Source organism: Hyla sarda, unplaced genomic scaffold (genome assembly GCF_029499605.1).
Source record: "Hyla sarda isolate aHylSar1 unplaced genomic scaffold, aHylSar1.hap1 scaffold_1526, whole genome shotgun sequence".
Classification (NCBI taxonomy): domain Eukaryota; kingdom Metazoa; phylum Chordata; class Amphibia; order Anura; family Hylidae; genus Hyla; species Hyla sarda.
The window spans coordinates 1-23,015 of NW_026608161.1; the positions used below are offsets into that span (position 1 = coordinate 1).

Sequence of the window (23,015 nt, forward strand, 5' to 3'; positions counted from 1 at the left end):
ACACTCTGCAAGGCCTGTGGAAGTGAGTGACATCATAGCACTGTAGTTCTGAGGGTTCTAGATGGATGCAACAATCTCCTGTTGCTTCTATGAAGGCCATAATAGACGACATCACCAAACAGCTCCATAGTCACATACACAGCAAAGGAGAGATGTTGTTTACACCTAGTGATGTCAGTGGTATTGAGTGACATCACAGCACAGTGCTAAGGCTCCTGGGCCTGGACACAGCAGCGGCTGCAATATCTCAACGGAGAATACGTTTATATATATGTGTGTGTGCGCGTATATATATATATATATATATATATATATATATATATATATATGTATATATATTTCTCCGCCGAAATCACTTTTAAACCCATTTCCACCTTTTTTTCCCTTCTCTTCCTCTTACTTTTTTTTCACGTTTTTTTACGTTTTTCTCCTTTTCGCCTCTTTTCTGGGCGTATTATTCTTCTTTTTCTTCTTTTTTTTCGTCTAATGCATACCCCATCAGTGCAGCAATGCTTATTCAATACCGCCAGCAGATGGAGACACTGGGGGATAATTTTCTAAGGATTTATACTGATTTTTCCTGTCTGAATTTGTCGCACAGAAAGTTGCAGGCCAAATATGTGTGACATTTCTGCGACTTTAGCTTCTAGAGCATTTTTACAACATTATACATAGGTGCTGAATACATAAAAAGCGACTGTTCAGCGACAGACAAGTCGCATCGGCTGAAAGTAGGCCAGAATGTCAGTCCATGTTGGAGCAGGTTTAGATACAGTCTAAAGTATAGATCTCAAAGTCTGTGCACAGAATTTAGCAAGGGCCTCGCACCTTCTGATGCATCAGGTAGGTGCACAATAGCATAGCCTAACCCTCTGTACTTTGGTCTATATTGATGCGGGACATAGACAGCCAGCTGATGACCAATCCATTAGTGCAATGGATGGCTGGAAGCATTTGTCTTTGCCTTTGCAATACCACAGAAGCAATGCATGGTCAATGTACAGCAATGACACACCTGTGTGAACAGCCAGGAGACCCCCCCCCCCCCCCCCATGTTATGTTACATAGTTACATAGTTAGTACGGTCGAAAAAAGACATATGTCCATCAAGTTCAACCAGGGAATTAAGGGGTAGGGGTGTGGCGCGATATTGGGGAAGGGATGAGATTTTATATTTCTTCATAAGCATTAATCTTATTTTGTCAATTAGGAACATTCAGCACCCACCCGCTATCAAGGCAGCTGCCTATCATGTCATGCCCTACCTGCACAGGTGTGCTGGCTACTCAAATGATCCAATTAAGGAGGCCATTTAGTCAGCAGCAGCAGAAGTCCTGTGCCTGGACGCTCCAACAGCGGCCAGACACAAGCAGAAGCAGCAGAAGCAGCAGCAGCAGCACCACCTTTTGTTTTTTGGCTGCAGCAGCAAGGCCCACAGGGCTGGCTAGCTGGCTAGCCAGCAAGCAGGTAGCAATGAAAGTAGGAATCTTTCTTTTTAACCCTGTAAGGGGGTGGTGCACTGTACCCGAAGATACTGCCATATCGGGTCAATGCATAGGGCGACGGAAGCAAGCTTCGAAATCGGCCCCCGTTCTCAAAAATCCATTTAATATATGGTCCCCAGATAGGGGACGTATCAGATATTAAACTGATAAGAACAGATACTACACTTGATCTTAGCCAAAAGGCCGAGAAGCGATAACCGTGAAAGGGGCGGGCCCAACAAGGTCCCCTTCATGGGCACTATCACTGCTTGCTGTCAGGGAGGCTGCCAGACAATTTTCCATGCACACTCTGGGCTGGGGGGCAGTCAACCACCAGTACACACAGCAGAACCTAAACCCATACCATTATTGCTAAGCAGCAAGACAGGGGCCCATTGCACTCCCACGGGGCCTTTTTAAATGCAATCCATAACCCGGATTTGCCAGGAACCCTTCTTACTCCTCCTACTTGCATGTGACACTGGGCTTAGGATCTGCATAGGAAACACACACACAAGCACACACCTACCTTTGTTGCCTGCAGATGCCTCCTTGGCTGTCCCCAAACGGTATCAAACCAACACCCACGGGAAGCTGTAAGCATAGAGGACATGCCTGCACCCCATTGGACTTACCTGTGTGGGTTAAATCCGGGTTATTTGACAACCTATGGCGGTGATGGTTCTGCTCAGGCAGAGCAGTGCTGATGCTCCTCATAAAGCTGTCGCTGCTGTGAAGGTTCTAGGTGACATCACAAATCCCTATGGTTACATACACAACAAAGCTGGGTTGTTGTTGTTTACACTCTGCAAGGCCTGTGGAAGTGAGTGACATCATAGCACTGTAGTTCTGAGGGTTCTAGATGGATGCAACAATCTCCTGTTGCTTCTATGAAGGCCATAATAGACGACATCACCAAACAGCTCCATAGTCACATACACAGCAAAGGAGAGATGTTGTTTACACCTAGTGATGTCAGTGGTATTGAGTGACATCACAGCACAGTGCTAAGGCTCCTGGGCCTGGACACAGCAGCGGCTGCAATATCTCAACGGAGAATACGTTTATATATATGTGTGTGTGTGCGCGTATATATATATATATATATATATATATATATATATATTTCTCCGCCGAAATCACTTTTAAACCCATTTCCACCTTTTTTTCCCTTCTCTTCCTCTTACTTTTTTTTCACGTTTTTTTACGTTTTTCTCCTTTTCGCCTCTTTTCTGGGCGTATTATTCTTCTTTTTCTTCTTTTTTTTCGTCTAATGCATACCCCATCAGTGCAGCAATGCTTATTCAATACCGCCAGCAGATGGAGACACTGGGGGATAATTTTCTAAGGATTTATACTGATTTTTCCTGTCTGAATTTGTCGCACAGAAAGTTGCAGGCCAAATATGTGTGACATTTCTGCGACTTTAGCTTCTAGAGCATTTTTACAACATTATACATAGGTGCTGAATACATAAAAAGCGACTGTTCAGCGACAGACAAGTCGCATCGGCTGAAAGTAGGCCAGAATGTCAGTCCATGTTGGAGCAGGTTTAGATACAGTCTAAAGTATAGATCTCAAAGTCTGTGCACAGAATTTAGCAAGGGCCTCGCACCTTCTGATGCATCAGGTAGGTGCACAATAGCATAGCCTAACCCTCTGTACTTTGGTCTATATTGATGCGGGACATAGACAGCCAGCTGATGACCAATCCATTAGTGCAATGGATGGCTGGAAGCATTTGTCTTTGCCTTTGCAATACCACAGAAGCAATGCATGGTCAATGTACAGCAATGACACACCTGTGTGAACAGCCAGGAGACCCCCCCCCCCCCCCCCCATGTTATGTTACATAGTTACATAGTTAGTACGGTCGAAAAAAGACATATGTCCATCAAGTTCAACCAGGGAATTAAGGGGTAGGGGTGTGGCGCGATATTGGGGAAGGGATGAGATTTTATATTTCTTCATAAGCATTAATCTTATTTTGTCAATTAGGAACATTCAGCACCCACCCGCTATCAAGGCAGCTGCCTATCATGTCATGCCCTACCTGCACAGGTGTGCTGGCTACTCAAATGATCCAATTAAGGAGGCCATTTAGTCAGCAGCAGCAGAAGTCCTGTGCCTGGACGCTCCAACAGCGGCCAGACACAAGCAGAAGCAGCAGAAGCAGCAGCAGCAGCACCACCTTTTGTTTTTTGGCTGCAGCAGCAAGGCCCACAGGGCTGGCTAGCTGGCTAGCCAGCAAGCAGGTAGCAATGAAAGTAGGAATCTTTCTTTTTAACCCTGTAAGGGGGTGGTGCACTGTACCCGAAGATACTGCCATATCGGGTCAATGCATAGGGCGACGGAAGCAAGCTTCGAAATCGGCCCCCGTTCTCAAAAATCCATTTAATATATGGTCCCCAGATAGGGGACGTATCAGATATTAAACTGATAAGAACAGATACTACACTTGATCTTAGCCAAAAGGCCGAGAAGCGATAACCGTGAAAGGGGCGGGCCCAACAAGGTCCCCTTCATGGGCACTATCACTGCTTGCTGTCAGGGAGGCTGCCAGACAATTTTCCATGCACACTCTGGGCTGGGGGGCAGTCAACCACCAGTACACACAGCAGAACCTAAACCCATACCATTATTGCTAAGCAGCAAGACAGGGGCCCATTGCACTCCCACGGGGCCTTTTTAAATGCAATCCATAACCCGGATTTGCCAGGAACCCTTCTTACTCCTCCTACTTGCATGTGACACTGGGCTTAGGATCTGCATAGGAAACACACACACAAGCACACACCTACCTTTGTTGCCTGCAGATGCCTCCTTGGCTGTCCCCAAACGGTATCAAACCAACACCCACGGGAAGCTGTAAGCATAGAGGACATGCCTGCACCCCATTGGACTTACCTGTGTGGGTTAAATCCGGGTTATTTGACAACCTATGGCGGTGATGGTTCTGCTCAGGCAGAGCAGTGCTGATGCTCCTCATAAAGCTGTCGCTGCTGTGAAGGTTCTAGGTGACATCACAAATCCCTATGGTTACATACACAACAAAGCTGGGTTGTTGTTGTTTACACTCTGCAAGGCCTGTGGAAGTGAGTGACATCATAGCACTGTAGTTCTGAGGGTTCTAGATGGATGCAACAATCTCCTGTTGCTTCTATGAAGGCCATAATAGACGACATCACCAAACAGCTCCATAGTCACATACACAGCAAAGGAGAGATGTTGTTTACACCTAGTGATGTCAGTGGTATTGAGTGACATCACAGCACAGTGCTAAGGCTCCTGGGCCTGGACACAGCAGCGGCTGCAATATCTCAACGGAGAATACGTTTATATATATGTGTGTGTGTGCGCGTATATATATATATATATATATATATATATATATATATATATATTTCTCCGCCGAAATCACTTTTAAACCCATTTCCACCTTTTTTTCCCTTCTCTTCCTCTTACTTTTTTTTCACGTTTTTTTACGTTTTTCTCCTTTTCGCCTCTTTTCTGGGCGTATTATTCTTCTTTTTCTTCTTTTTTTTCGTCTAATGCATACCCCATCAGTGCAGCAATGCTTATTCAATACCGCCAGCAGATGGAGACACTGGGGGATAATTTTCTAAGGATTTATACTGATTTTTCCTGTCTGAATTTGTCGCACAGAAAGTTGCAGGCCAAATATGTGTGACATTTCTGCGACTTTAGCTTCTAGAGCATTTTTACAACATTATACATAGGTGCTGAATACATAAAAAGCGACTGTTCAGCGACAGACAAGTCGCATCGGCTGAAAGTAGGCCAGAATGTCAGTCCATGTTGGAGCAGGTTTAGATACAGTCTAAAGTATAGATCTCAAAGTCTGTGCACAGAATTTAGCAAGGGCCTCGCACCTTCTGATGCATCAGGTAGGTGCACAATAGCATAGCCTAACCCTCTGTACTTTGGTCTATATTGATGCGGGACATAGACAGCCAGCTGATGACCAATCCATTAGTGCAATGGATGGCTGGAAGCATTTGTCTTTGCCTTTGCAATACCACAGAAGCAATGCATGGTCAATGTACAGCAATGACACACCTGTGTGAACAGCCAGGAGACCCCCCCCCCCCCCCATGTTATGTTACATAGTTACATAGTTAGTACGGTCGAAAAAAGACATATGTCCATCAAGTTCAACCAGGGAATTAAGGGGTAGGGGTGTGGCGCGATATTGGGGAAGGGATGAGATTTTATATTTCTTCATAAGCATTAATCTTATTTTGTCAATTAGGAACATTCAGCACCCACCCGCTATCAAGGCAGCTGCCTATCATGTCATGCCCTACCTGCACAGGTGTGCTGGCTACTCAAATGATCCAATTAAGGAGGCCATTTAGTCAGCAGCAGCAGAAGTCCTGTGCCTGGACGCTCCAACAGCGGCCAGACACAAGCAGAAGCAGCAGAAGCAGCAGCAGCAGCACCACCTTTTGTTTTTTGGCTGCAGCAGCAAGGCCCACAGGGCTGGCTAGCTGGCTAGCCAGCAAGCAGGTAGCAATGAAAGTAGGAATCTTTCTTTTTAACCCTGTAAGGGGGTGGTGCACTGTACCCGAAGATACTGCCATATCGGGTCAATGCATAGGGCGACGGAAGCAAGCTTCGAAATCGGCCCCCGTTCTCAAAAATCCATTTAATATATGGTCCCCAGATAGGGGACGTATCAGATATTAAACTGATAAGAACAGATACTACACTTGATCTTAGCCAAAAGGCCGAGAAGCGATAACCGTGAAAGGGGCGGGCCCAACAAGGTCCCCTTCATGGGCACTATCACTGCTTGCTGTCAGGGAGGCTGCCAGACAATTTTCCATGCACACTCTGGGCTGGGGGGCAGTCAACCACCAGTACACACAGCAGAACCTAAACCCATACCATTATTGCTAAGCAGCAAGACAGGGGCCCATTGCACTCCCACGGGGCCTTTTTAAATGCAATCCATAACCCGGATTTGCCAGGAACCCTTCTTACTCCTCCTACTTGCATGTGACACTGGGCTTAGGATCTGCATAGGAAACACACACACAAGCACACACCTACCTTTGTTGCCTGCAGATGCCTCCTTGGCTGTCCCCAAACGGTATCAAACCAACACCCACGGGAAGCTGTAAGCATAGAGGACATGCCTGCACCCCATTGGACTTACCTGTGTGGGTTAAATCCGGGTTATTTGACAACCTATGGCGGTGATGGTTCTGCTCAGGCAGAGCAGTGCTGATGCTCCTCATAAAGCTGTCGCTGCTGTGAAGGTTCTAGGTGACATCACAAATCCCTATGGTTACATACACAACAAAGCTGGGTTGTTGTTGTTTACACTCTGCAAGGCCTGTGGAAGTGAGTGACATCATAGCACTGTAGTTCTGAGGGTTCTAGATGGATGCAACAATCTCCTGTTGCTTCTATGAAGGCCATAATAGACGACATCACCAAACAGCTCCATAGTCACATACACAGCAAAGGAGAGATGTTGTTTACACCTAGTGATGTCAGTGGTATTGAGTGACATCACAGCACAGTGCTAAGGCTCCTGGGCCTGGACACAGCAGCGGCTGCAATATCTCAACGGAGAATACATTTATATATATGTGTGTGTGTGCGCGTATATATATATATATATATATATATATATATATATCTCCGCCGAAATCACTTTTAAACCCATTTCCACCTTTTTTTCCCTTCTCTTCCTCTTACTTTTTTTTCACGTTTTTTTACGTTTTTCTCCTTTTCGCCTCTTTTCTGGGCGTATTATTCTTCTTTTTCTTCTTTTTTTTCGTCTAATGCATACCCCATCAGTGCAGCAATGCTTATTCAATACCGCCAGCAGATGGAGACACTGGGGGATAATTTTCTAAGGATTTATACTGATTTTTCCTGTCTGAATTTGTCGCACAGAAAGTTGCAGGCCAAATATGTGTGACATTTCTGCGACTTTAGCTTCTAGAGCATTTTTACAACATTATACATAGGTGCTGAATACATAAAAAGCGACTGTTCAGCGACAGACAAGTCGCATCGGCTGAAAGTAGGCCAGAATGTCAGTCCATGTTGGAGCAGGTTTAGATACAGTCTAAAGTATAGATCTCAAAGTCTGTGCACAGAATTTAGCAAGGGCCTCGCACCTTCTGATGCATCAGGTAGGTGCACAATAGCATAGCCTAACCCTCTGTACTTTGGTCTATATTGATGCGGGACATAGACAGCCAGCTGATGACCAATCCATTAGTGCAATGGATGGCTGGAAGCATTTGTCTTTGCCTTTGCAATACCACAGAAGCAATGCATGGTCAATGTACAGCAATGACACACCTGTGTGAACAGCCAGGAGACCCCCCCCCCCCCCATGTTATGTTACATAGTTACATAGTTAGTACGGTCGAAAAAAGACATATGTCCATCAAGTTCAACCAGGGAATTAAGGGGTAGGGGTGTGGCGCGATATTGGGGAAGGGATGAGATTTTATATTTCTTCATAAGCATTAATCTTATTTTGTCAATTAGGAACATTCAGCACCCACCCGCTATCAAGGCAGCTGCCTATCATGTCATGCCCTACCTGCACAGGTGTGCTGGCTACTCAAATGATCCAATTAAGGAGGCCATTTAGTCAGCAGCAGCAGAAGTCCTGTGCCTGGACGCTCCAACAGCGGCCAGACACAAGCAGAAGCAGCAGAAGCAGCAGCAGCAGCACCACCTTTTGTTTTTTGGCTGCAGCAGCAAGGCCCACAGGGCTGGCTAGCTGGCTAGCCAGCAAGCAGGTAGCAATGAAAGTAGGAATCTTTCTTTTTAACCCTGTAAGGGGGTGGTGCACTGTACCCGAAGATACTGCCATATCGGGTCAATGCATAGGGCGACGGAAGCAAGCTTCGAAATCGGCCCCCGTTCTCAAAAATCCATTTAATATATGGTCCCCAGATAGGGGACGTATCAGATATTAAACTGATAAGAACAGATACTACACTTGATCTTAGCCAAAAGGCCGAGAAGCGATAACCGTGAAAGGGGCGGGCCCAACAAGGTCCCCTTCATGGGCACTATCACTGCTTGCTGTCAGGGAGGCTGCCAGACAATTTTCCATGCACACTCTGGGCTGGGGGGCAGTCAACCACCAGTACACACAGCAGAACCTAAACCCATACCATTATTGCTAAGCAGCAAGACAGGGGCCCATTGCACTCCCACGGGGCCTTTTTAAATGCAATCCATAACCCGGATTTGCCAGGAACCCTTCTTACTCCTCCTACTTGCATGTGACACTGGGCTTAGGATCTGCATAGGAAACACACACACAAGCACACACCTACCTTTGTTGCCTGCAGATGCCTCCTTGGCTGTCCCCAAACGGTATCAAACCAACACCCACGGGAAGCTGTAAGCATAGAGGACATGCCTGCACCCCATTGGACTTACCTGTGTGGGTTAAATCCGGGTTATTTGACAACCTATGGCGGTGATGGTTCTGCTCAGGCAGAGCAGTGCTGATGCTCCTCATAAAGCTGTCGCTGCTGTGAAGGTTCTAGGTGACATCACAAATCCCTATGGTTACATACACAACAAAGCTGGGTTGTTGTTGTTTACACTCTGCAAGGCCTGTGGAAGTGAGTGACATCATAGCACTGTAGTTCTGAGGGTTCTAGATGGATGCAACAATCTCCTGTTGCTTCTATGAAGGCCATAATAGACGACATCACCAAACAGCTCCATAGTCACATACACAGCAAAGGAGAGATGTTGTTTACACCTAGTGATGTCAGTGGTATTGAGTGACATCACAGCACAGTGCTAAGGCTCCTGGGCCTGGACACAGCAGCGGCTGCAATATCTCAACGGAGAATACGTTTATATATATGTGTGTGTGTGCGCGTATATATATATATATATATATATATATATATATTTCTCCGCCGAAATCACTTTTAAACCCATTTCCACCTTTTTTTCCCTTCTCTTCCTCTTACTTTTTTTTCACGTTTTTTTACGTTTTTCTCCTTTTCGCCTCTTTTCTGGGCGTATTATTCTTCTTTTTCTTCTTTTTTTTCGTCTAATGCATACCCCATCAGTGCAGCAATGCTTATTCAATACCGCCAGCAGATGGAGACACTGGGGGATAATTTTCTAAGGATTTATACTGATTTTTCCTGTCTGAATTTGTCGCACAGAAAGTTGCAGGCCAAATATGTGTGACATTTCTGCGACTTTAGCTTCTAGAGCATTTTTACAACATTATACATAGGTGCTGAATACATAAAAAGCGACTGTTCAGCGACAGACAAGTCGCATCGGCTGAAAGTAGGCCAGAATGTCAGTCCATGTTGGAGCAGGTTTAGATACAGTCTAAAGTATAGATCTCAAAGTCTGTGCACAGAATTTAGCAAGGGCCTCGCACCTTCTGATGCATCAGGTAGGTGCACAATAGCATAGCCTAACCCTCTGTACTTTGGTCTATATTGATGCGGGACATAGACAGCCAGCTGATGACCAATCCATTAGTGCAATGGATGGCTGGAAGCATTTGTCTTTGCCTTTGCAATACCACAGAAGCAATGCATGGTCAATGTACAGCAATGACACACCTGTGTGAACAGCCAGGAGACCCCCCCCCCCCCCCCCCCATGTTATGTTACATAGTTACATAGTTAGTACGGTCGAAAAAAGACATATGTCCATCAAGTTCAACCAGGGAATTAAGGGGTAGGGGTGTGGCGCGATATTGGGGAAGGGATGAGATTTTATATTTCTTCATAAGCATTAATCTTATTTTGTCAATTAGGAACATTCAGCACCCACCCGCTATCAAGGCAGCTGCCTATCATGTCATGCCCTACCTGCACAGGTGTGCTGGCTACTCAAATGATCCAATTAAGGAGGCCATTTAGTCAGCAGCAGCAGAAGTCCTGTGCCTGGACGCTCCAACAGCGGCCAGACACAAGCAGAAGCAGCAGAAGCAGCAGCAGCAGCACCACCTTTTGTTTTTTGGCTGCAGCAGCAAGGCCCACAGGGCTGGCTAGCTGGCTAGCCAGCAAGCAGGTAGCAATGAAAGTAGGAATCTTTCTTTTTAACCCTGTAAGGGGGTGGTGCACTGTACCCGAAGATACTGCCATATCGGGTCAATGCATAGGGCGACGGAAGCAAGCTTCGAAATCGGCCCCCGTTCTCAAAAATCCATTTAATATATGGTCCCCAGATAGGGGACGTATCAGATATTAAACTGATAAGAACAGATACTACACTTGATCTTAGCCAAAAGGCCGAGAAGCGATAACCGTGAAAGGGGCGGGCCCAACAAGGTCCCCTTCATGGGCACTATCACTGCTTGCTGTCAGGGAGGCTGCCAGACAATTTTCCATGCACACTCTGGGCTGGGGGGCAGTCAACCACCAGTACACACAGCAGAACCTAAACCCATACCATTATTGCTAAGCAGCAAGACAGGGGCCCATTGCACTCCCACGGGGCCTTTTTAAATGCAATCCATAACCCGGATTTGCCAGGAACCCTTCTTACTCCTCCTACTTGCATGTGACACTGGGCTTAGGATCTGCATAGGAAACACACACACAAGCACACACCTACCTTTGTTGCCTGCAGATGCCTCCTTGGCTGTCCCCAAACGGTATCAAACCAACACCCACGGGAAGCTGTAAGCATAGAGGACATGCCTGCACCCCATTGGACTTACCTGTGTGGGTTAAATCCGGGTTATTTGACAACCTATGGCGGTGATGGTTCTGCTCAGGCAGAGCAGTGCTGATGCTCCTCATAAAGCTGTCGCTGCTGTGAAGGTTCTAGGTGACATCACAAATCCCTATGGTTACATACACAACAAAGCTGGGTTGTTGTTGTTTACACTCTGCAAGGCCTGTGGAAGTGAGTGACATCATAGCACTGTAGTTCTGAGGGTTCTAGATGGATGCAACAATCTCCTGTTGCTTCTATGAAGGCCATAATAGACGACATCACCAAACAGCTCCATAGTCACATACACAGCAAAGGAGAGATGTTGTTTACACCTAGTGATGTCAGTGGTATTGAGTGACATCACAGCACAGTGCTAAGGCTCCTGGGCCTGGACACAGCAGCGGCTGCAATATCTCAACGGAGAATACGTTTATATATATGTGTGTGTGTGCGCGTATATATATATATATATATATATATATATATATATATTTCTCCGCCGAAATCACTTTTAAACCCATTTCCACCTTTTTTTCCCTTCTCTTCCTCTTACTTTTTTTTCACGTTTTTTTACGTTTTTCTCCTTTTCGCCTCTTTTCTGGGCGTATTATTCTTCTTTTTCTTCTTTTTTTTCGTCTAATGCATACCCCATCAGTGCAGCAATGCTTATTCAATACCGCCAGCAGATGGAGACACTGGGGGATAATTTTCTAAGGATTTATACTGATTTTTCCTGTCTGAATTTGTCGCACAGAAAGTTGCAGGCCAAATATGTGTGACATTTCTGCGACTTTAGCTTCTAGAGCATTTTTACAACATTATACATAGGTGCTGAATACATAAAAAGCGACTGTTCAGCGACAGACAAGTCGCATCGGCTGAAAGTAGGCCAGAATGTCAGTCCATGTTGGAGCAGGTTTAGATACAGTCTAAAGTATAGATCTCAAAGTCTGTGCACAGAATTTAGCAAGGGCCTCGCACCTTCTGATGCATCAGGTAGGTGCACAATAGCATAGCCTAACCCTCTGTACTTTGGTCTATATTGATGCGGGACATAGACAGCCAGCTGATGACCAATCCATTAGTGCAATGGATGGCTGGAAGCATTTGTCTTTGCCTTTGCAATACCACAGAAGCAATGCATGGTCAATGTACAGCAATGACACACCTGTGTGAACAGCCAGGAGACCCCCCCCCCCCCCCCCCATGTTATGTTACATAGTTACATAGTTAGTACGGTCGAAAAAAGACATATGTCCATCAAGTTCAACCAGGGAATTAAGGGGTAGGGGTGTGGCGCGATATTGGGGAAGGGATGAGATTTTATATTTCTTCATAAGCATTAATCTTATTTTGTCAATTAGGAACATTCAGCACCCACCCGCTATCAAGGCAGCTGCCTATCATGTCATGCCCTACCTGCACAGGTGTGCTGGCTACTCAAATGATCCAATTAAGGAGGCCATTTAGTCAGCAGCAGCAGAAGTCCTGTGCCTGGACGCTCCAACAGCGGCCAGACACAAGCAGAAGCAGCAGAAGCAGCAGCAGCAGCACCACCTTTTGTTTTTTGGCTGCAGCAGCAAGGCCCACAGGGCTGGCTAGCAGGCTAGCCAGCAAGCAGGTAGCAATGAAAGTAGGAATCTTTCTTTTTAACCCTGTAAGGGGGTGGTGCACTGTACCCGAAGATACTGCCATATCGGGTCAATGCATAGGGCGACGGAAGCAAGCTTCGAAATCGGCCCCCGTTCTCAAAAATCCATTTAATATATGGTCCCCAGATAGGGGACGTATCAGATATTAAACTGATAAGAACAGATACTACACTTGATCTTAGCCAAAAGGCCGAGAAGCGATAACCGTGAAAGGGGCGGGCCCAACAAGGTCCCCTTCATGGGCACTATCACTGCTTGCTGTCAGGGAGGCTGCCAGACAATTTTCCATGCACACTCTGGGCTGGGGGGCAGTCAACCACCAGTACACACAGCAGAACCTAAACCCATACCATTATTGCTAAGCAGCAAGACAGGGGCCCATTGCACTCCCACGGGGCCTTTTTAAATGCAATCCATAACCCGGATTTGCCAGGAACCCTTCTTACTCCTCCTACTTGCATGTGACACTGGGCTTAGGATCTGCATAGGAAACACACACACAAGCACACACCTACCTTTGTTGCCTGCAGATGCCTCCTTGGCTGTCCCCAAACGGTATCAAACCAACACCCACGGGAAGCTGTAAGCATAGAGGACATGCCTGCACCCCATTGGACTTACCTGTGTGGGTTAAATCCGGGTTATTTGACAACCTATGGCGGTGATGGTTCTGCTCAGGCAGAGCAGTGCTGATGCTCCTCATAAAGCTGTCGCTGCTGTGAAGGTTCTAGGTGACATCACAAATCCCTATGGTTACATACACAACAAAGCTGGGTTGTTGTTGTTTACACTCTGCAAGGCCTGTGGAAGTGAGTGACATCATAGCACTGTAGTTCTGAGGGTTCTAGATGGATGCAACAATCTCCTGTTGCTTCTATGAAGGCCATAATAGACGACATCACCAAACAGCTCCATAGTCACATACACAGCAAAGGAGAGATGTTGTTTACACCTAGTGATGTCAGTGGTATTGAGTGACATCACAGCACAGTGCTAAGGCTCCTGGGCCTGGACACAGCAGCGGCTGCAATATCTCAACGGAGAATACATTTATATATATGTGTGTGTGTGCGCGTATATATATATATATATATATATATATATATATATATATATTTCTCCGCCGAAATCACTTTTAAACCCATTTCCACCTTTTTTTCCCTTCTCTTCCTCTTACTTTTTTTTCACGTTTTTTTACGTTTTTCTCCTTTTCGCCTCTTTTCTGGGCGTATTATTCTTCTTTTTCTTCTTTTTTTTCGTCTAATGCATACCCCATCAGTGCAGCAATGCTTATTCAATACCGCCAGCAGATGGAGACACTGGGGGATAATTTTCTAAGGATTTATACTGATTTTTCCTGTCTGAATTTGTCGCACAGAAAGTTGCAGGCCAAATATGTGTGACATTTCTGCGACTTTAGCTTCTAGAGCATTTTTACAACATTATACATAGGTGCTGAATACATAAAAAGCGACTGTTCAGCGACAGACAAGTCGCATCGGCTGAAAGTAGGCCAGAATGTCAGTCCATGTTGGAGCAGGTTTAGATACAGTCTAAAGTATAGATCTCAAAGTCTGTGCACAGAATTTAGCAAGGGCCTCGCACCTTCTGATGCATCAGGTAGGTGCACAATAGCATAGCCTAACCCTCTGTACTTTGGTCTATATTGATGCGGGACATAGACAGCCAGCTGATGACCAATCCATTAGTGCAATGGATGGCTGGAAGCATTTGTCTTTGCCTTTGCAATACCACAGAAGCAATGCATGGTCAATGTACAGCAATGACACACCTGTGTGAACAGCCAGGAGACCCCCCCCCCCCCCCCATGTTATGTTACATAGTTACATAGTTAGTACGGTCGAAAAAAGACATATGTCCATCAAGTTCAACCAGGGAATTAAGGGGTAGGGGTGTGGCGCGATATTGGGGAAGGGATGAGATTTTATATTTCTTCATAAGCATTAATCTTATTTTGTCAATTAGGAACATTCAGCACCCACCCGCTATCAAGGCAGCTGCCTATCATGTCATGCCCTACCTGCACAGGTGTGCTGGCTACTCAAATGATCCAATTAAGGAGGCCATTTAGTCAGCAGCAGCAGAAGTCCTGTGCCTGGACGCTCCAACAGCGGCCAGACACAAGCAGAAGCAGCAGAAGCAGCAGCAGCAGCACCACCTTTTGTTTTTTGGCTGCAGCAGCAAGGCCCACAGGGCTGGCTAGCTGGCTAGCCAGCAAGCAGGTAGCAATGAAAGTAGGAATCTTTCTTTTTAACCCTGTAAGGGGGTGGTGCACTGTACCCGAAGATACTGCCATATCGGGTCAATGCATAGGGCGACGGAAGCAAGCTTCGAAATCGGCCCCCGTTCTCAAAAATCCATTTAATATATGGTCCCCAGATAGGGGACGTATCAGATATTAAACTGATAAGAACAGATACTACACTTGATCTTAGCCAAAAGGCCGAGAAGCGATAACCGTGAAAGGGGCGGGCCCAACAAGGTCCCCTTCATGGGCACTATCACTGCTTGCTGTCAGGGAGGCTGCCAGACAATTTTCCATGCACACTCTGGGCTGGGGGGCAGTCAACCACCAGTACACACAGCAGAACCTAAACCCATACCATTATTGCTAAGCAGCAAGACAGGGGCCCATTGCACTCCCACGGGGCCTTTTTAAATGCAATCCATAACCCGGATTTGCCAGGAACCCTTCTTACTCCTCCTACTTGCATGTGACACTGGGCTTAGGATCTGCATAGGAAACACACACACAAGCACACACCTACCTTTGTTGCCTGCAGATGCCTCCTTGGCTGTCCCCAAACGGTATCAAACCAACACCCACGGGAAGCTGTAAGCATAGAGGACATGCCTGCACCCCATTGGACTTACCTGTGTGGGTTAAATCCGGGTTATTTGACAACCTATGGCGGTGATGGTTCTGCTCAGGCAGAGCAGTGCTGATGCTCCTCATAAAGCTGTCGCTGCTGTGAAGGTTCTAGGTGACATCACAAATCCCTATGGTTACATACACAACAAAGCTGGGTTGTTGTTGTTTACACTCTGCAAGGCCTGTGGAAGTGAGTGACATCATAGCACTGTAGTTCTGAGGGTTCTAGATGGATGCAACAATCTCCTGTTGCTTCTATGAAGGCCATAATAGACGACATCACCAAACAGCTCCATAGTCACATACACAGCAAAGGAGAGATGTTGTTTACACCTAGTGATGTCAGTGGTATTGAGTGACATCACAGCACAGTGCTAAGGCTCCTGGGCCTGGACACAGCAGCGGCTGCAATATCTCAACGGAGAATACATTTATATATATGTGTGTGTGTGCGCGTATATATATATATATATATATATATATATATATATATATATATATATTTCTCCGCCGAAATCACTTTTAAACCCATTTCCACCTTTTTTTCCCTTCTCTTCCTCTTACTTTTTTTTCACGTTTTTTTACGTTTTTCTCCTTTTCGCCTCTTTTCTGGGCGTATTATTCTTCTTTTTCTTCTTTTTTTTCGTCTAATGCATACCCCATCAGTGCAGCAATGCTTATTCAATACCGCCAGCAGATGGAGACACTGGGGGATAATTTTCTAAGGATTTATACTGATTTTTCCTGTCTGAATTTGTCGCACAGAAAGTTGCAGGCCAAATATGTGTGACATTTCTGCGACTTTAGCTTCTAGAGCATTTTTACAACATTATACATAGGTGCTGAATACATAAAAAGCGACTGTTCAGCGACAGACAAGTCGCATCGGCTGAAAGTAGGCCAGAATGTCAGTCCATGTTGGAGCAGGTTTAGATACAGTCTAAAGTATAGATCTCAAAGTCTGTGCACAGAATTTAGCAAGGGCCTCGCACCTTCTGATGCATCAGGTAGGTGCACAATAGCATAGCCTAACCCTCTGTACTTTGGTCTATATTGATGCGGGACATAGACAGCCAGCTGATGACCAATCCATTAGTGCAATGGATGGCTGGAAGCATTTGTCTTTGCCTTTGCAATACCACAGAAGCAATGCATGGTCAATGTACAGCAATGACACACCTGTGTGAACAGCCAGGAGACCCCCCCCCCCCCCATGTTATGTTACATAGTTACATAGTTAGTACGGTCGAAAAAAGACATATGTCCATCAAGTTCAACCAGGGAATTAAGGGGTAGGGGTGTGGCGCGATATTGGGGAAGGGATGAGATTTTATATTTCTTCATAAGCATTAATCTTATTTTGTCAATTAGGAACATTCAGCACCCACCCGCTATCAAGGCAGCTGCCTATCATGTCATGCCCTACCTGCACAGGTGTGCTGGCTACTCAAATGATCCAATTAAGGAGGCCATTTAGTCAGCAGCAGCAGAAGTCCTGTGCCTGGACGCTCCAACAGCGGCCAGACACAAGCAGAAGCAGCAGAAGCAGCAGCAGCAGCACCACCTTTTGTTTTTTGGCTGCAGCAGCAAGGCCCACAGGGCTGGCTAGCTGGCTAGCCAGCAAGCAGGTAGCAATGAAAGTAGGAATCTTTCTTTTTAACCCTGTAAGGGGGTGGTGCACTGTACCCGAAGATACTGCCATATCGGGTCAATGCATAGGGCGACGGAAGCAAGCTTCGAAATCGGCCCCCGTTCTCAAAAATCCATTTAATATATGGTCCCCAGATAGGGGACGTATCAGATATTAAACTGATAAGAACAGATACTACACTTGATCTTAGCCAAAAGGCCGAGAAGCGATAACCGTGAAAGGGGCGGGCCCAACAAGGTCCCCTTCATGGGCACTATCACTGCTTGCTGTCAGGGAGGCTGCCAGACAATTTTCCATGCACACTCTGGGCTGGGGGGCAGTCAACCACCAGTACACACAGCAGAACCTAAACCCATACCATTATTGCTAAGCAGCAAGACAGGGGCCCATTGCACTCCCACGGGGCCTTTTTAAATGCAATCCATAACCCGGATTTGCCAGGAACCCTTCTTACTCCTCCTACTTGCATGTGACACTGGGCTTAGGATCTGCATAGGAAACACACACACAAGCACACACCTACCTTTGTTGCCTGCAGATGCCTCCTTGGCTGTCCCCAAACGGTATCAAACCAACACCCACGGGAAGCTGTAAGCATAGAGGACATGCCTGCACCCCATTGGACTTACCTGTGTGGGTTAAATCCGGGTTATTTGACAACCTATGGCGGTGATGGTTCTGCTCAGGCAGAGCAGTGCTGATGCTCCTCATAAAGCTGTCGCTGCTGTGAAGGTTCTAGGTGACATCACAAATCCCTATGGTTACATACACAACAAAGCTGGGTTGTTGTTGTTTACACTCTGCAAGGCCTGTGGAAGTGAGTGACATCATAGCACTGTAGTTCTGAGGGTTCTAGATGGATGCAACAATCTCCTGTTGCTTCTATGAAGGCCATAATAGACGACATCACCAAACAGCTCCATAGTCACATACACAGCAAAGGAGAGATGTTGTTTACACCTAGTGATGTCAGTGGTATTGAGTGACATCACAGCACAGTGCTAAGGCTCCTGGGCCTGGACACAGCAGCGGCTGCAATATCTCAACGGAGAATACGTTTATATATATGTGTGTGTGTGCGCGTATATATATATATATATATATATATATATATATATATATATATATTTCTCCGCCGAAATCACTTTTAAACCCATTTCCACCTTTTTTTCCCTTCTCTTCCTCTTACTTTTTTTTCACGTTTTTTTACGTTTTTCTCCTTTTCGCCTCTTTTCTGGGCGTATTATTCTTCTTTTTCTTCTTTTTTTTCGTCTAATGCATACCCCATCAGTGCAGCAATGCTTATTCAATACCGCCAGCAGATGGAGACACTGGGGGATAATTTTCTAAGGATTTATACTGATTTTTCCTGTCTGAATTTGTCGCACAGAAAGTTGCAGGCCAAATATGTGTGACATTTCTGCGACTTTAGCTTCTAGAGCATTTTTACAACATTATACATAGGTGCTGAATACATAAAAAGCGACTGTTCAGCGACAGACAAGTCGCATCGGCTGAAAGTAGGCCAGAATGTCAGTCCATGTTGGAGCAGGTTTAGATACAGTCTAAAGTATAGATCTCAAAGTCTGTGCACAGAATTTAGCAAGGGCCTCGCACCTTCTGATGCATCAGGTAGGTGCACAATAGCATAGCCTAACCCTCTGTACTTTGGTCTATATTGATGCGGGACATAGACAGCCAGCTGATGACCAATCCATTAGTGCAATGGATGGCTGGAAGCATTTGTCTTTGCCTTTGCAATACCACAGAAGCAATGCATGGTCAATGTACAGCAATGACACACCTGTGTGAACAGCCAGGAGACCCCCCCCCCCCCCCCCCATGTTATGTTACATAGTTACATAGTTAGTACGGTCGAAAAAAGACATATGTCCATCAAGTTCAACCAGGGAATTAAGGGGTAGGGGTGTGGCGCGATATTGGGGAAGGGATGAGATTTTATATTTCTTCATAAGCATTAATCTTATTTTGTCAATTAGGAACATTCAGCACCCACCCGCTATCAAGGCAGCTGCCTATCATGTCATGCCCTACCTGCACAGGTGTGCTGGCTACTCAAATGATCCAATTAAGGAGGCCATTTAGTCAGCAGCAGCAGAAGTCCTGTGCCTGGACGCTCCAACAGCGGCCAGACACAAGCAGAAGCAGCAGAAGCAGCAGCAGCAGCACCACCTTTTGTTTTTTGGCTGTAGCAGCAAGGCCCACAGGGCTGGCTAGCTGGCTAGCCAGCAAGCAGGTAGCAATGAAAGTAGGAATCTTTCTTTTTAACCCTGTAAGGGGGTGGTGCACTGTACCCGAAGATACTGCCATATCGGGTCAATGCATAGGGCGACGGAAGCAAGCTTCGAAATCGGCCCCCGTTCTCAAAAATCCATTTAATATATGGTCCCCAGATAGGGGACGTATCAGATATTAAACTGATAAGAACAGATACTACACTTGATCTTAGCCAAAAGGCCGAGAAGCGATAACCGTGAAAGGGGCGGGCCCAACAAGGTCCCCTTCATGGGCACTATCACTGCTTGCTGTCAGGGAGGCTGCCAGACAATTTTCCATGCACACTCTGGGCTGGGGGGCAGTCAACCACCAGTACACACAGCAGAACCTAAACCCATACCATTATTGCTAAGCAGCAAGACAGGGGCCCATTGCACTCCCACGGGGCCTTTTTAAATGCAATCCATAACCCGGATTTGCCAGGAACCCTTCTTACTCCTCCTACTTGCATGTGACACTGGGCTTAGGATCTGCATAGGAAACACACACACAAGCACACACCTACCTTTGTTGCCTGCAGATGCCTCCTTGGCTGTCCCCAAACGGTATCAAACCAACACCCACGGGAAGCTGTAAGCATAGAGGACATGCCTGCACCCCATTGGACTTACCTGTGTGGGTTAAATCCGGGTTATTTGACAACCTATGGCGGTGATGGTTCTGCTCAGGCAGAGCAGTGCTGATGCTCCTCATAAAGCTGTCGCTGCTGTGAAGGTTCTAGGTGACATCACAAATCCCTATGGTTACATACACAACAAAGCTGGGTTGTTGTTGTTTACACTCTGCAAGGCCTGTGGAAGTGAGTGACATCATAGCACTGTAGTTCTGAGGGTTCTAGATGGATGCAACAATCTCCTGTTGCTTCTATGAAGGCCATAATAGACGACATCACCAAACAGCTCCATAGTCACATACACAGCAAAGGAGAGATGTTGTTTACACCTAGTGATGTCAGTGGTATTGAGTGACATCACAGCACAGTGCTAAGGCTCCTGGGCCTGGACACAGCAGCGGCTGCAATATCTCAACGGAGAATACGTTTAAATATATGTGTGTGTGTGCGCGTATATATATATATATATATATATATATATATATAAAAGCCAAAAAAGTATTGCAGCACTACTCAGCCTCAGTGTGTGGGTGCCAGCGTCCAAAAAACTTCTTGACCAAAAAGTCCTCAGTTTAGATAGGATCCAACAATAACGCAGCACTCCAAAGAACGGTGAAAAAAATGTTGGTTTATTCCTGTCACATCAGTACAAGCAACGTTTCTGCTCCTATGGAGCCATTTTCAAGCTTAGTGTCACACATCAATAGGGGGTTTAAATACCCATGTGCATTAAACATCATACAAATTTCAATTAAGTGCTCATTACATAAAAACATTAAAATTTTGTAAACAGTGTATACATATATCGTCCCTTGTGTATATATCATAGATCTTCAGTGCATCTTTTATATATTAAAGTGCAAATTCGTGCATATTAGTGCATACAAGTGTATTAAAACATAGCTGCGCTCGAAATTGGATACTCCACTGACATTATGTTGATACATAGCAGCTGTACAATACAATTATACATATATAATATAATGAAATGGGGAGTTTGACTCTTACCCGCTCTGTACTCGTTTAATGGCGTCCAGTGGCGTGGGTGAAAACACCACTGCGCCTGTGCAGGAAGCGGTCCCAGTCCAGAGCTGTCGCGCGAACAAGTCACATGACTAGCCCCGGGTCATGTGATCACTTCCGCATATTAATGTACTGAAAGCGTCACCCGTTGTCCTGGTTACCAACTGCGCTGATCAGCGCTGGTGTAAAACAGGAGACAGGCATGACGGATGTTATGAAGGTACATGCCAGACTTGAATACAAGTTATTCTATAAAAAAAACTAGTGATATATATTTATTATTAACCAGATCTATATAGTGCATGAAGGTCGGTTCGTAAGCCAACAAAGATATTGAATAGAAAGATGAAAAAATAATAAAATAAAGTAATAAAAAAATATATATAAAAAATAAAAAAGTACAAAAAAATAAAAATAAAAAAAATAAAAGAATATAAATAAAAAATTAATAAAATTATTTAAAAATAAAGAATAATTCCAAAAAAATTGAAAAAAATATACATAAAAAAAGATAAATAAATAAACAAATGTAAAGAAAAATATCATTCCTTGTTTATAAGGATCCCTTATTTTTTAGGGCAATATTATACCCAGACATACTTTGCATTTACATCCCAGAATTGCTCCTCTTGTGTAGGACTTTCATCCCTCAGAGTCATCTCTGATCTCCAAAGGGATGTCTGTCACCGGGGGACAGTGACATCGGGATTGTAGGGTCCCAACATGTCTCCGTCTACCCACCTACATCTTGGTTGGAGCTTCTCTGTTATCATAGCAGCATCAGTCATACTCAATATGGTCTCGGTTATCCATTGATGGTATATAAATAAAAAGAAAATAATAAAAAACAAAGTATATATAAAAAAAGAAAAAAAGAAAAAAAATTGTTTAAAAATAAAAAGAATTTTAAGAAATGAAAGTGTGTTGAGACAGGGTCACCCACTAGCTGTATAGGGGGACCCTTTCTCAATTACACATCGAACTGTTGGAGAGGAGAACCGACATGCATGCGCACTGAATCAATTCAAATTCTATAATACCATATTATATTCAAGGAGGGCACATATTCTAAACATAATTCTTGAAGTTTATTGATCTCTAGAATAACGCCATACAGATGATCTACACAGAGCAGGTAATGTCTTCTCCTTGGTGTTTCATCTTGTATTAGATCTATAAAAATAGATAAACAGAAAAAAGATTGTAAAAATAATATCCAATTATACATAGTACCCTATCCAAAACTGTGTGTGACTGCCTTAGGATTCAGAGTCAAAACTCTATGTGGCACTTCTGGTTATGCACTCTCTGCCATATTCTAAATAATGTTAAAATCTACATTTAGGCCCTTTGGTCTTAGTGAATCCAATTTATGAATCCACCACATTTCTCTCCTTTTCAATAATGCCAATCTATCACCTCCTCTTGTTGGTGCTGGTACAAAATCAATCGCCATAAATCTTAAGTCCTTCTCGGAATGTTTACAATCAATAAAGTGTTTAGAAACTGGTAAATCAACTTTGCCTTTCCTTATGCTATATCTGTGATTGTTAATTCTAACTTTTAAGCTCCATGTGGTCTGTCCCACGTATAGCTTCTTACATGGACACATAAGAATATATACGACCCATGTAGAGTCACACGTGAGGAAATACCTACATGTATGTACTTGTTGGGTAACTGGATG

General features: G+C 45.0%; 9 non-coding genes across 9 annotated transcripts; all 9 read right to left on the reverse strand.

Moving 5' to 3' along the window:
- Positions 1-1,509: 1,509 nt before the first annotated feature.
- LOC130309343 (U2 spliceosomal RNA) lies at positions 1,510-1,700 on the reverse strand. Its single transcript, XR_008858021.1, has one exon. It is a non-coding gene; the product is annotated as a U2 spliceosomal RNA (small nuclear RNA).
- A 2,081-nt stretch (positions 1,701-3,781) lies between these two features.
- On the reverse strand, positions 3,782-3,972 carry LOC130309354 (U2 spliceosomal RNA). Its single transcript, XR_008858032.1, has one exon. It is a non-coding gene; the product is annotated as a U2 spliceosomal RNA (small nuclear RNA).
- Positions 3,973-6,056: 2,084 nt separating this feature from the next.
- Positions 6,057-6,247, reverse strand: LOC130309365 (U2 spliceosomal RNA). The gene has a single exon (XR_008858043.1). It is a non-coding gene; the product is annotated as a U2 spliceosomal RNA (small nuclear RNA).
- A 2,073-nt stretch (positions 6,248-8,320) lies between these two features.
- LOC130309374 (U2 spliceosomal RNA) lies at positions 8,321-8,511 on the reverse strand. The gene has a single exon (XR_008858049.1). It is a non-coding gene; the product is annotated as a U2 spliceosomal RNA (small nuclear RNA).
- A 2,078-nt stretch (positions 8,512-10,589) lies between these two features.
- LOC130309375 (U2 spliceosomal RNA) lies at positions 10,590-10,780 on the reverse strand. The gene has a single exon (XR_008858050.1). It is a non-coding gene; the product is annotated as a U2 spliceosomal RNA (small nuclear RNA).
- Positions 10,781-12,861: 2,081 nt separating this feature from the next.
- Positions 12,862-13,052, reverse strand: LOC130309344 (U2 spliceosomal RNA). The gene has a single exon (XR_008858022.1). It is a non-coding gene; the product is annotated as a U2 spliceosomal RNA (small nuclear RNA).
- A 2,083-nt stretch (positions 13,053-15,135) lies between these two features.
- On the reverse strand, positions 15,136-15,326 carry LOC130309345 (U2 spliceosomal RNA). The gene has a single exon (XR_008858023.1). It is a non-coding gene; the product is annotated as a U2 spliceosomal RNA (small nuclear RNA).
- Positions 15,327-17,413: 2,087 nt separating this feature from the next.
- LOC130309346 (U2 spliceosomal RNA) lies at positions 17,414-17,604 on the reverse strand. Its single transcript, XR_008858024.1, has one exon. It is a non-coding gene; the product is annotated as a U2 spliceosomal RNA (small nuclear RNA).
- A 2,089-nt stretch (positions 17,605-19,693) lies between these two features.
- On the reverse strand, positions 19,694-19,884 carry LOC130309347 (U2 spliceosomal RNA). Its single transcript, XR_008858025.1, has one exon. It is a non-coding gene; the product is annotated as a U2 spliceosomal RNA (small nuclear RNA).
- Positions 19,885-23,015: the final 3,131 nt, after the last annotated feature.